Source organism: Ptiloglossa arizonensis, chromosome 6, assembly GCF_051014685.1.
Source record: "Ptiloglossa arizonensis isolate GNS036 chromosome 6, iyPtiAriz1_principal, whole genome shotgun sequence".
Taxonomy (NCBI): domain Eukaryota; kingdom Metazoa; phylum Arthropoda; class Insecta; order Hymenoptera; family Colletidae; genus Ptiloglossa; species Ptiloglossa arizonensis.
The window spans coordinates 12,668,779-12,683,315 of NC_135053.1; the positions used below are offsets into that span (position 1 = coordinate 12,668,779).

Genomic DNA, 14,537 nt, shown 5'->3' on the forward strand with positions numbered 1-14,537 from the left:
TTGGGGGGAAACTACGAGTTTGATATTTTTAAAATTTTATACGCGGATTTGTGGATCGTTTAGGAAGGGATTGGAATTTTTTATTGAGTTGGATGATGGAGAGGTAGCCCGCAGTCGGGTCTGTATACTTTTGGCGCGCAACGAGGATCAGAGACGGCCGATGGTCGTGCGCTCTCGTGGCTCCCAGAACGAACCGACGATAGCGATTGAAATTGATTTGCAATTATTTCGGGCCACCGAACTTGGTTTTGTAATGAGATTTTTCAAAAGAAGTCACTCGGAGAAAACAATTTCGATATTTCGACGTTTCTATAATTCGTACTAGTCTTTTTTTAAATATAGTTAGGTTTTATTTTAACAATTTAGAAAGTCGATTAATTAAACGGTTCTCGACGTATGCATTGCGCGTAATAAAATCACGGGGCATGCTAGAAGACACACGAGACGTTAGTATAATTTTAATAATTACCGATACTGATAAATAACTTATTTACGATATAAAAAAATTATATCGTAAGTTTGTCAATACTACGATATAATTTTACGGATATATTTTAAATATTATACTTTTGGGAAATGAAACAAAAATCGTTGTTCCGAAACCTGTAAACTGCAAAAGCCCCTCGAATGTTACTTTAAATGTGTACTCTGAATGGTAATACCCTTGACACTCCGACGATCGCGTAACTCGTGCAAAAACATATATTACCAACGACTTTCCCGAGTGTGCTAATATAGTAAATTACCATTTTACTTGTTCACGTAAATCGTTCGTATTACTATAAATATTGGACGAGTAACTGAGATGTACAGTGACCTACGGGTTTTGTTTACACGGAAATTGCGCATTCGTTCGTCCAGATTGCACGTAGCTCATTTTACGCATCGAAGTTACAACAATCAGAAGTTGAAATAATTTTTGGGGTTATTATTCCGAATTTATGCGAACAAATTCCTGAGTCACTCCACTACGTCGTCCATAAACACATTTATCGCTGAATATTTAAAAATGTCGAATTTTTATGAATTCGTAAGAGCTAAAACCGTTTTCGAAGGTGAACACATCTCATCGGTCGCAAACAATTAATATTTTTTATACAGTTGTACATATTTTCCTCGAATGCAAATTACTCAACAGCTTCGTGAAATTTTTCCTAGAAAGGTTCATAATTTTTACATTTTATTTTTATTTTTACCGATTTGGTCAAAAGTATCTCTGAGAACATTTCCACGTAGTGTTATCCTTATTTGAATATCGTTGCTTAAAAAATAATACTACACCAACCGAAAGATTAGTGTTATATATACAATCTTTTCAAACTGGTTCAATCAGAAAGTGCCTCCGGATGAAAATCGAGCAGAAAATACCCAATAACATATTTTCGTACGTAGCATCGTTTTTAAACAAATCGATGTTAAAGATTCGCGTAGAGCGCTGAATTACGCTCCAAACTATTATCAATATCAAGATTCGTCATCGTATCCGATGCGTAAAGTCATTTTCTTCGATATTTACTTCAATATCCTTCAAACTCGAATACAAGTGAAATTTAAACACAATTGTGCACGACGAACATTCGACGTCGATTTATTCTCGAATAAAGCCTCGAAGGAAAAAATATCACTCTACATTTTCGATTTATTTCTCCATGTGGATTCACCTGTCGGCACCACCAATTCGGAAACACCTTCGTATCTTAAACGTAGGTGATCGAAAAATAGGATCCGACTCCGAAACGAAACGAAGCTACATCGCACGGTTGTCGACAACGGACGTCCTCCTCCGTTACGATAAAGTGTCGTCTGTTCCTGTTATTTATCAACGGAGCGACGACACTCGACGCGATAATTACACTCATTGGTACATCGGACGATCACTTTTATATCGTTCGATATTTCTCGCTCGGTTCGATAATCCTCGTGTTAATCGACATCGCGAAGATATAAAAAGATTCGATCGGCCATCGAAGCAAGCTATTAAAGGTTTTACCACCGTTCAACGATAGGATACCAGTCGTTGGGACTCCTTGGTCTCTTCCTGCGCGATAAGAGGGATTCGTTTGTTCGTGTATTATAATTGGCGGGTTGCTTACCAAAGAAACGTTCTTCGTTGCTCACAATCGTTGGTATCCTACGAGAAAATTACTCCACGGATAAGTACGTCTCGTGGCGGATTAACGGGACGATTTTATTTGTTTTGGAACTCGTACGTTTCGATCGCTCAATCGATCTCGAGAGGTCTCGAATCCGTTGCTACTGGAAGCGAGCGTGGTCCACTTATCGTTGGTGGTAGCGTGCTCTGTTCGTCAACAGTGCGGGTATAGTCGTTCCGCGAAATCGTCCCATGCGATAACAGCACTTTTAGTCGTTTAGACTCACGGAACAATGTACATAATACGTTTGCCCGACCGTAAGCTCGAGTCGTCCACTTCGTCGTCGTGGTGTTTCGGAATGGAATAAAGAAGCTGCTGATAATTATCATTTAACTGTATCCCACCTAATCGCCATTTCTCTGAGCGAGGAACAATGCCTTAATCGTTGTTGTGGCATCATTAAATCGTTCGCCCGCCTCCTTTATCCACGCTCGGCGATACGACGAGAAAGACGAAGGCGTCAGGCCACTTCTGAATTCCACGAAACCGAGACAACTACAATAGAAATATATTACGCGAGGGTAGGAAACGCACGGTGTAATTTAGATCGCGAAAAGGTCGATTACTCGGACGAGAATCGCACAGAGGCGCCGCGATACGAGTAACGAGTTTCTTTTTCTTTTTTTCTGTTTTTTTTTTTGTTTCTTTTTCTTAATGAATATTACAGGGTTTTCGAGATACATTGGACGAGGAATATTCAATTTTTCGAGCATCATTTCCGCTTCCATTGTGTACGATAGAAGTATATTACACGTGGGTAATGGTAGGAAATGTTTGGTGTAATTTAGATCGTGGTAAGAAGGTTGATCATTGGACGAGAATCGCGCAGAAGCTTCGCGATACGAGTAACGAGTCTCTCAGTGGAAAATAATAGGGCTTTTGACAAATATCGGGTAAGAAATATTTAAGTTTTATCGAACGATTTCCGCTCTGATCGTGTACGGTAAAATAGTTCGGTGTGATTTATAACGAGGTAAAAAGTTGAATGTTTCAATGAGAAGCGCACAGAAGCTTTGTAATACGAGTAATAAGTTTCTTAGTGAAAAATAATGGGGCTTCGAAGATATATTGGGCAAGAAATCAATTTTTATCGAACGATTTCTGCTCTGATTGTGCACGGTAAAATAGTTCGATGTGATTTATAACGAAGTAAAAAGTTGAATATTTCAATGAGAATCGCACAGAAGCTTTGTAATACGAGTAATCAGTTTCTTAGTGAAAAATAATGGGGTTTTTTTTTCAGGTGTATTCGATAAGAAATCAATTTTTATCAAACGATTTCTGCTCTGATTGTGTGCAGTAAAATAGTTCGGTGTGATTTATAACGAAGTAAAAAGTTGAATATTTCAATGAGAATCGTACAGAAGCTTCGTGATACGAGTAATAAGTTTGTTAGTGAAAAGTAATGGGTTTTTTTTTAAAGATATATCGGATAAGAAATTAATTTTTATCAAACAATTTCTGCTCTGATTGTGTACGGTAAAATAGTTCGGTGTAATTCGCATCGCGGTGAAAAGTTGAATATTTCAATGAGAATGGCACAGAAGCTTCGCGATACGAGTAATAAGTTTGTTAGTGAAAAATAATGGGGTTTTAAAGATACATTGGATAAGAAATATTAAATTTTTATCAAACGATTTCTGCTCTGATTGTGCATAGTGGAAACGTTCGGTGTTTTATATCGCGTTAATTTATATCGCTGTTAAAGGTTTATTATTTCAACGAGAATCGCACGGGTGTATTATCGTACGGGTAATAAGTTTTAAATGAAAAATAATAGGCTTCACGAGACACCTTGTGTACGATACATACAATTTTTATAAAATGATTACTACGTCCATTGTGTACGATAGAAATATATTACAAGAGGTAACGGTAGAAAATGATTGGTGTAATTTAGATCACGGTAAAAAGTTAATTGCTTCGACGAGATTCGCTTAGGAGCGTCACGAGTAATAAGTTTTTTTTTTTTTAATGAAAAATAGTAGACCTCGCGGGTAACATTACGTACGAAAAATTTCTACAAAACGATTCGTTCCTGCTTCGGGCGAATGATGTACGTACGTTGTTCGACGAGCAATCGTTTTTCGTTCTTCGTTCCTTATGAGACGCCTTAATTGTTCTAATTCGAATAAAAGTTAAGCAGGTTTGCTCAACTCTTTCGCTACCAGACGCGACTACCCGCTTGACGTTGCTCGTTTATCAGTGAGACGACAATGGTCGTCTAGGGAAATGTTTCCACGAGATAAGAAGTTCATTTACCTTTGGGACGATCATAATGCCTTCAGATGTTTATCGTTCGAATAATGCAATCGGTGGTTCTAATTTTTTCATCGTCTATCGATTCACTAGTCAGTAACAGGGACAGCCACTTGTTGAATTAATTGTCACGGTATTAATTCAAATTCGAAATATTAAATTATTAAAAAATTTTAATATATAATATATACAAAAAAATATAAATAGATATATTTATATATATAAAATCAGATCCATATAACGTACCTCGAGTTATTTTCGTGTTTCCATTTCATTTATTATTCCATATTTATGGCAAGTTTAATTATGTATAAAACTCTCACTCCTTTTCCATAAATGCTTTATTATAATGTTACAACAAAAATATGAAATGCAAGGGGAATGATAAAAATCTTACCTTGTAATGTGTTATCCAGGAAATTATCTTTCCGGATATTTAAACACTTATCGCACAACGATTGTAAACGGAACCCATGTGTGCGTGTTATTCCTTCGAAAATACTTTTGGCATTTTGAAGATCGTATACTGTTATTTCGCGAGCCAGGACGCAACTCGAAGTAAATTACCACCGAAGTATGCAATTTGCGATCATACCGAACCGTTCAAAGACAATAAGGATGTTATCAACGGATAACATAAACATCGTTTAACTATACGTGTCCTATATCGCACTAATAGGACCGTTATCGTTTCCTTGACAGTTTACACTTTTTTGATCAAACATTTACGACACTTTCGTCTTATTTTTAGTCACGGAACAGGTTAACGAAGTTGTGTTTCAGAAATAGGCGACCGAACTTTAGTATCATATTTTATTCCAATAGTATCGTAAACGATACGATAAAACCTTGAAATTCCTCTCAAAGTCGATATTTTCAAACGGAAATTTATATTTTCTTTTCCATATTTCAGTAAAAAATAAAAGGTAAATTTAACCATTCGAATTACTTTAAAGTACAAAGGTGATTAATATTTCCAAGAGGTACTGACAATTTCATACATTCGTAATTAATTTTAAATACATCTTTGAATCGAGGTTATTATCGACAAAGAAACGTAAATAATGAGCATTCGACACGAGATATACAAATTCGAGTGTAACGAGTCGAGTGGAGGATAAACGTAACGATCTGGTAAAGTCACGGATTCGTGACGGCGGCTGGTGACCGGCGGCGGTCACGTGTGCACGACAACGGCCATCAAAGCGTTAAGTGAGAAAATGGTTGATGCATCGGTGCTCGTACGAGTACAAAGCGTGAGAGCCGGGGTCTCGTGTCTCAAATCGATTTATCAGGCGGCGTTCGACGCGTTAAAATGCTTAACCCCGGAATACCGACGGGTTCAGCAAACGAACGCGCTCTCCTGCTAATAGATAATGTCTCTTCTGCTCCTTTATCGCGCTCGGATGCGTTGGATTTATAGACGTGGGCGAGATTTTTTACCCCCTCCTCCTCCCCCACTTCGTTAGCCGGGTGAATTATTAACAACCCGAGTGATCTTCTCGCTGTGACTCGTTTCGATGGGATTCCGGAGTTTTGATCGCGAATAGGAATCGAGGTCGTGGTAATGGAGTTAAGATCAAAGTGCAATCGATCTTCCTCGTGGTGCTCGTAGATATCCATTGGACTCGAGGATTTTCATCGCCGAGCGTGTCGATTTTATCGATTTCGTAGTTCTCTTACAATTAGTATCTTGGTAGTCGATGAGTACGAGCGTGCAAGGAGATCGCAGAGGATCGTTGAGTTGTTAGAGCAGAATTTGATCGATACTTAGCCCCGCATTCAAGTCGAATTTTTGAGCGAAGGATCATCGAATTGTTGCAACAGAATTTGATCGATACTTAACCCCGCATTGAAGTCGAATTTTTGAGCGAAGGATCATCGAATTGTTAGAACAGAATTTGATCGATACTTAACCCCGCATTGAAGTCGAATTTTTGAGCGAAGGATCATCGAATTATTGCAACAGAATTTTATCGATATTTAACCCCGCATTGGAGTCGAATTTTTGAGTGAAGGATCATTGAATTATTGCAACAGAATTTTATCGATATTTAACCCCGCATTGGAGTCGAATTTTTGAACGAAGGATTATCGAATTATTGCAACAGATTTTATCGATATTTAACCCCGCATTGGAGTCGAATTTTTGAGCGAAGGTTCATCGAATTATCGCAACAGAATTTTATACTTAGTCCAGCGTTGAAATCAAACTTTCGATTGTCTATTTTTACTTTACAAATAGAATTCTTCTAGAGGGTGTCTCGAACATTAGTCCCGTATTTTATTTTCAAATAACTTCCGAAAATATTATAAGAAAATAAATATGTGAAAAATTATCGTTTTGAATCTTGCTCGTCGAGAAACCTCGAAGAAAGAAATTAGGGATATTATTGACACATTTCGGTGTTATCGTCATATTAATTATTAATTATTTTCATAGAAATATCGTTGATTCGATTTTTCGGTCCATACGATCTATTTTAGTCCGTTTATTCGACGATCTACGCAGAAAACGACAATTTCTGCAATTTCGGTGTTATCCTTATATTAATATTATTTTCATAGAAGTATTATCGATTCGATCGCACGATCCATCGATTCCAAGCGTGTCTTCCATCCTCCTCCGCGATGCTCGGGCCCGAAAAGCTTTCGTTACTCCTGTTCGTCGTGTAAACCGGTTCGCGTATCGATTCGTAATTATTCGTAGCCGCATTTAAGAACTTCATTTAACAAGGAAGACGGATCGAGGCATTCCTAAATGACGTTTAGATGTATCTTCCCGGTGAGCATGGTCGATGTAATGGATTAAAGGTCATTCAGCAGGGTCCGCGCGGCGCTGCAACTGCGAACAAATCGATCCATCACGTTGATTGGACGGCGGAATAATGCGAATTGTGCAAGAATCGTGAACGACCGATTCGTTCGTAGGTCCTGTGTAAATTCGTGACCACTTTCTTCCGCAATGTCGTCGCGAACTTGGAGCGATAATTAACGTAACGGGAACGATTTCCGGGACCAATTTTCAGCATCTTATCCGAGACAGTCATCGAATTTGAACCGTTTTGCACATACTCAATTTTAAGAAGAAAATTTTAGCAAGGATTGTTAATTTTATTATTAATATTATTCCGAGTGATTCGATTAATTTTTCTCGTCGAAAAGCAACGAATTTGAACCGCTTTGCACATTCTCAATCGTAAGAAGAAAATTTTAGCAAGGATCGTTAATTTTATTATTAATATTATTCCGAGTGATTTGATTAATTTTCTCGTCGAAAAGTAACGAATTTGAACCGTTTGCACATTCTTAATTATAAGAAGAAAATTTTAGCAAGGATTGTTAATTTTATTATTACTATTATTCCGAGTGATTTGATTACATTTTCTCGTCGAAAAGCAACGAATTTGAACCGCTTTGCACATTCTCAATCGTAAGAAGGGAATTTTAGCAAGGATTGTTAATTTTATTATTAATATTATTCCGAGTAATTTGATTAATTTTTCTCGTCGAAAAGCAACGTATTACAGTGTGAAAAATTGAAAGTTGTTGAACCTGGTCCACTTTGCTCGTTTTCAATCGTACGTGGAAAATTGAGTATTTTTAAGAATCGTTTAGAAGGGAAGTAAATCGTTGTCTATATTATTTAGAGTGATTTGATTAATTTCTTTCAAAAAATAACCCACAAAATTGTGGGTTATTATATGACAAAATTGCAAGTTGTCGAGAATTGAGTATTTTAAAGAAATTCTAAGAAGGAGAATCAATTGCTCGTTACGCGTATGCAAACCTTTGAGCAATTTGATGAAATTTTGCAAAAAGTACACGCACGACATTATTACAAAATAATTGTATATCGAACCGAAACAGGTTTTCTATACTGGATCGATGGTGCTCCGTTTGGACCGCTCGGTAAATGGTAAAAATTGACTATTCGTGTTCTCGGGGAATGTAAACGATGTAAATTCTTCCTAAAGAGGACGTAACGGTATAAAATGTCGAGAAAAAAAAACAAGTTCTGTTTTTACAATTCATTCGTACGGCTATCGGTAATCTAGTATTTATCTTGCATAAGAGCACCGCTGAACCATTCATTAATTACCCGAATGAATATTTCAAGACAGTGTATTATAATACACCGAGTGAAAGGAAAATTAATTAATGAAAATTAGTGCCAGTAATTTAAGAACGCAATAATAGGACCGGCGGCGCGGCGTAATCTGTTTTATAACCGAGGCTGGTAATTTTTTTTGAAATTTATTGGTAGAAAGAGCCGGGTACCGGTAAATTAAAAAAATTTCAATTAGGCCGCGATTACGTTTGTAATTTCACGCGAAACATTGTACGGCTTGTATTTCTTCATTTCCGTTCCACGTGATTTACAAAGTTGTAAAATAATTACGAACAGTTTCGAGCGAATCAATTTCCACAAAATTTCGTTCCACCGTCTGTCGATTCGAGCTACCGAATATCAAAGTTCAAAAGTGTGAATATTATAAAAAAAAAAAAAAGAAAAAAAAATGTAAATCCCTCGTGTATAATTTATACTCGCGAATCGAATTCGAAGAAACCGATCATAGTATCGATGTAACATCGGAGGATTGAAATAAACGAGTTTTTATTTATTTATTTCTTTTTCATTTTTTTTTCAATTTCTCATTTATGTAAATCACTTACATAATAGGAACGAGAAATCTGAATTACACAAATTTGCATAATTTTCGCTCGAAGATTCTGCAGGCAAGAAATATTGTCGTCGTTTACGAAGTTGAAAAACGTGTTATTGCTGAAGCTATCCATGACAGAAAGATGAATAATATTTCGAATAATCATCGAATCCTCGAAATCGCTTTAGTTTGCAATGATTCCCCGCCAACGCTTTCTACTTTCGCGATAATTGAGTCATTTCACTTGGACTGGTGAGACTAGCTCGAAACGTTCAACCTGTCCGCGAATTTCTTCGAGAACCATTCGCTTAATTGCTTTTTAAACGTTCGCCTTTGGTTGCATTCAATTAAACCGATTGCGGCAATTACTTAAAGGAGCGTTATTTAATGTCGATCAACGTCACGAGGAATCTTTGTTTCTTCTTCCGAATGCTGCATCTCCAACGTTATCTCGAAAACACGAGAAACGAAATGAAACGAGAAAACCAATTGACTGTTGCAAATTCGTTTAATCACGGATCGAAGGCAACAAATTTTGAGGGTGAAATTTTTTCAAAATATTCACTGTTATCGATAGTCTTCGTAAGCTTTGAAATTCGTGTGTACAATCGCGTTATAGATTATTGTATTATTTACCAAAGAGGACTCGAATTACCATCGAACGGTTAGAAAGTTCAGAAGATTTTGAATCGAATAAAAAATAAGCAAACGTGAACTTTTGTCAAGCAAAATTTTAAGCAACTAGAAAATTCTTAAAAAGGAATAAGAATTTCTGAAAAAAGTACATATACGACAGCAAGGGAGTGCATGATAAATTATGACTCGTTCGAATCAAGTATACAATTCAATTATTAATTATCAATTATAATAATTACAGTAATGATATATCTTTATAATGTTATAAAAAATAAATAATGGGGAAAAATTTGCTTCGTTATTAGTGGACTATCGAATATTCGACACTTTGTAGAAAATAAATAATGGGAAAAAATTTGTTTCGTCATTAGTGGACTTGGTTTTTTTTTCTTTCTTTTTTTTTTTAGATTACACGATTCGTACATCTTCGTGCAAGAATTTGTTATTCAAGAATATGTCGCATATATTATATACATCTATTACAGATGAGTTTCGTTAAATCGGTACATATGTACTGAACTCTCGAGCATCTCGTTACGACCATGTACATACATAAATATACGCATTTATCGAACGTTGGGAAGGCAACGTATACAATTTGCGTTTATCTGGCTCGGTGATCATATTCGATGCTGCCACGCTACGTATCGATACGGTTCGAGATAGCAATTGCTAGTGGTATTAAGATAGCGCTGAAATAAAGTATGCTCGAGGCGTAGAGGAGTAGGTGTACTACGAATGTGGACGATGAGAAACCGTTCGGTATCGAGTACGTAACAAAGAGGGCGGTTAACAACGAGCAAACTATTAATATGTCGTCGAAGAGTTGCAGCTTAATAAATAAGATTGCTGAATAAATTCTATCCCCTGGCGTACTTCTTCCGTTTATTCGATGCAACGACTCTCGCTTATATCGAGTTATTTATTTTTCATTATTATTATTTATTATTACAGTTCTCCATCTACGCGAAAGTCGTGTTACGTTTTTTTTTATAAAAACACTAAATATTGGGTTGTTCGGAAAGATTCGTTTTTTTTTTTTGGTGAAAATATGAAACACGATTTTTTTAGAGTGTATCAACATTTGATTAATTTATATAGTGTCCATTTTGTAAAACGAAACGACTTTACGAACAACCCAATTGAATTTACAAAGCGATCCGATTATCGCACGATCTTGTTCGTTCCATTCGTGATCTATCGGGTATTTGAAAATTTACTGAGCGTTAAATAATCATTATTCGATTCGAACGAAACGAAACGAAAAAATATTTACGTTGTCCTACCTTGTTCGGAAATGTGGCACGCGTGTCCGTGAATTTGTAAATACGAGCCGCCGGGCAATTTGGAACGATATTGTTGCGGAAACCTCTTCTCGAATTTGTGTACGGTCACGTAGAAATGTAAACACGGTGCACGTCCTATGCTGGACGTTCGGAAACTGAGAGAGTTTCGTGTAGAAGGAAGCCTCGTGTTAAGTTGCAATATTGATGATTCATTGATATATAGATAAGTACAATACGATAATTTACAAACGGATAAGCTTCGAGTGGAGACTATCGCAACATCGAGTAATCTTTAGCGCCGTTAAGCACGCGCAGCATAAATATTTTAACGGGGCAAGATGAAAAACGATCGATTTTATGATACCTAGTGAACAACCCCGGTCAAGGTGAAAAAATGTCGCATGCTCGCGGTACAATAATTCTGTTTCACCTTGGTAACAAAATTGCTCAAATACATAACCGAGGATAGAATTTTCTACTTTTGAAATTAATTCGATAAAAATTCCACGAAAGATCAATTCTGAAACGCTTGCGAAACTTTCTTTTACGTTTAAAAATTCTCACGGTAGAGATTGAAACAAATGAAAAAATAAAGAAGAAACAGCCAACTGACATACTACCTGAAACCACGGTCGATGATGAACAAGGGACGAAATATACGGTGCTTCCTACAGTAAAATTATTAGAAAAATTAAATCTCGCTCGAATTACACACCATGGTGTTCTTATCAATACACCGAACAATGTTTCCAACCAGAAACAAAATTTTTCAATCTCAACGAAGCTACTCTTCGCAAGAATACCTCCAAAAAATAAAACAATAATTTGCGCCTCGTATTGTACACAACGGATAGATAATTCCACCGTGAAATTATTAGAAAAATTGAATTTCACTCGAATTACACACCAAGGTGTTTCTATTAACACACAAGACAATGTTTCCAATCAGAAACAAAATTTTTCAATCTCAACACGCTACTCTTTGCAAGAATACCTCCAAAAAATAAAACAATAATTTGCGCCTCGTATTGTATATAATGGATAGATAATTCCACCATGAAATTATTAGAAAAATTGAATTTCACTCGAATTACACACCACGGTGTTCCTATTAACACACAAGACAATGTTTCCAACCAGAAATAAAATTTTTCAATCTTGACAAAGCTACTGTTCGCAAGAATACCTCCAAAAAATAAAACAGTGATCATTTCGTACCGTGCGCGTCTCGTACTGTCCACCATAGATGGAAAAACGTCCACAGTCGTGTCAATTATGAAATAATTACGAGTAGCTACAGTGAACAAAATTTTTCAATCTCAACGAACCTACTCCTCGCAAGAATATCTCGAAAGTAAAACAGTGATCGTTTCGTACTGTCCACCATAGACGGAAAAACGTCCACAGTCGTGTCAATTATGAAATAATTACGAGTAGCTACAGTGAACAAAATTTTTCAATCTCAACGAACCTACTCCTCGCAAGAATACCTCCAAAAAGTAAAACAGTGATCGTTTCGTACCGTGCGCGTCTCGTACTGTCCACCATGTACGGAAAGAACGTCCACGGTCGTGTCAATTATGAAATAATTACGAGTAGCCAGAGTGTTCTTGATTCCGCGATGAACGCCTACTCTTGGTACACAATCGTGACCGGTTCGATCTTTTGGGTCAACAACCTGGGTCTACCGCAGGTAGGTAGCACTTATTACCATCGCGGCGTTTACGAGAATTGAAAGTCGCGAGGCGTATCAATGTCATTGCGAGCAGTAATGGTTTCTAAAGGTAGTCGCGTTACGGGACCGTTATTACCGGTGGACTCTCACTGTCTCGAGAGAACGTCACGGCCGCGTATCACCACTTTCGATCGGGACCATTCGTTTCAACAATATTGGCAATTTGCACGCGTTTCATCCGCGTAACCATACTCTGGACGAACACGATAACCAGCGGCTTAAGTGGTTTCGCAGCAGATCGTAAGCGATTCACGATGTTCCCGTGGTCGTGCTATTTGCTTAAAAGGGTAGAAAGGAAGGAGCTATCTACTTGGTACCGGCCAGGGAAACAGCGGGACGGTCCGTTAATGGTGTTTCACTTATTAAGCTTGTGTACACAACGTTGTCAACGCGAGGCAATTTATTTGCTTTTAATTGACGAGCTGGAAAGTTAAACGGTAACCGGATAGAGAAAAATGATTCGAAGATCGAGCCGATCTCTTCGTACAAGGTCGAGGCTCTTCTTGCTCGATGATGGTTCTACGTTACATGGGCGATTAGAATAATTTTGATAGAACGTTGGAATATTATTGTTCGATTTTTGGTTAAAAACGAATCCAAAAGTAAGCTCACTAGGGTTATTTTTCATCGAGTATTGGATTCGTTTTTGAAGAATTTCTAATCTCGTTGATAATCGTGCGAGGATACAGTGGAAAGTGTGAGAATGAAAATTGTATTATTCAACGTTTCCTCGATCGTTGCGAAGCAATTCAGTCGAACGTTGTAGAAACGATCGGATATAATCGCGTTGTTCCTAACGAGTGTTATGACGAATTGTGAGCGTTAACGATTATTATAGTAATCGCATAGAGATGTATTATAAAATGTAAAAATTCCACCTTTCAGCGTTCCTACGATCGTTGGAAAAATGATTGACTATAATTGCACTCTTGCTAATACTCAAAGGGCTATATCGGAGAATATAAAAATGAGAATACTACTTAGCTTTCAACGTTTCTACGACCGTTGTAAATTAACCGACTTGATCGTTGCGAAAATTGTCGACTATAAAGCTGGTGGTTCGGAGAAGAGACTTTTAGCGCGATGCACTTTTTCTATCTGCCATTACACGAATCTAATTAGGTCTGGGTTAGGTAACGAATTATATAAAGAGAATAAAGCTATGGAAATTTTTCTTTCAATCAATCGCGTTATTAAAATTTCTACACTTTTTCACGTGTAATTTTAAGATGATTCAGGATCTCTTCCTGTGATGCAACTCATTGTTCATTCGAATATTTATTGGAAAAATATTTCTACTTGCTGCTCGAAAGTTTGGAAGGCATTTTGAACGTTTCATCGACATTATTATCGTTATGTATTAATTAAGCATTATTTGAGTATAACTCGAGATAAAAAATTATAATTATATTCGAACTTAAGTGCTTGTCGCTGTGAATTCTTGAAAGTTTCCCGGAACTTCTTCGAAGAAGTGAAAATTTCTCTACGTAAATTGTTGTTTAACGAATACTACTGTCGCTTGTCTACAGAACATTATCGAAGTAGGAACAACTGGGTAATTGATCGTCCGAGGAAACATATTTGGTAAGACGATCAAACGCGATACTTCGTTGTTTCCTCGAGAAAGGGAAAGTTTGTAAACTTTTTGTTTTTTTCACAGAACAGTCACCGTGCGCAATCTTTATCTAATATTACACGTAAACGATGTCCTTACGATACGAAAGAGCAAACTTTCCAACGAAGCAAGATACAATAATAATAATAATAATAATATATCTATTTACAGAGTTAGTTTCTCTTT

General features: G+C 36.9%; 2 protein-coding genes across 6 annotated transcripts in view; one reads left to right on the top strand and one right to left on the bottom strand.

Annotated features, from left to right (window-relative positions):
* Positions 1–14,537, top strand: part of Pip (heparan sulfate 2-O-sulfotransferase pipe) — a 149,417-nt gene that overhangs the window by 33,376 nt on the left and 101,504 nt on the right. The gene's annotated exons all lie outside the window — the stretch shown is intronic.
* The window catches only part of LOC143148136 (uncharacterized), a 77,805-nt gene that overhangs the window by 21,379 nt on the left and 41,889 nt on the right, over positions 1–14,537 (bottom strand). The window contains exon 1 of one of the 2 annotated variants that reach the window (XM_076314087.1): positions 11,002–11,128. The exons of the other annotated variant lie outside the window; for it this stretch is intronic. The gene's annotated coding sequence lies outside the window, so the exon portion shown is untranslated. Of the gene's footprint in view, positions 1–11,001; positions 11,129–14,537 lie in introns of those variants that run through there. 2 annotated transcript variants of the gene reach the window in all.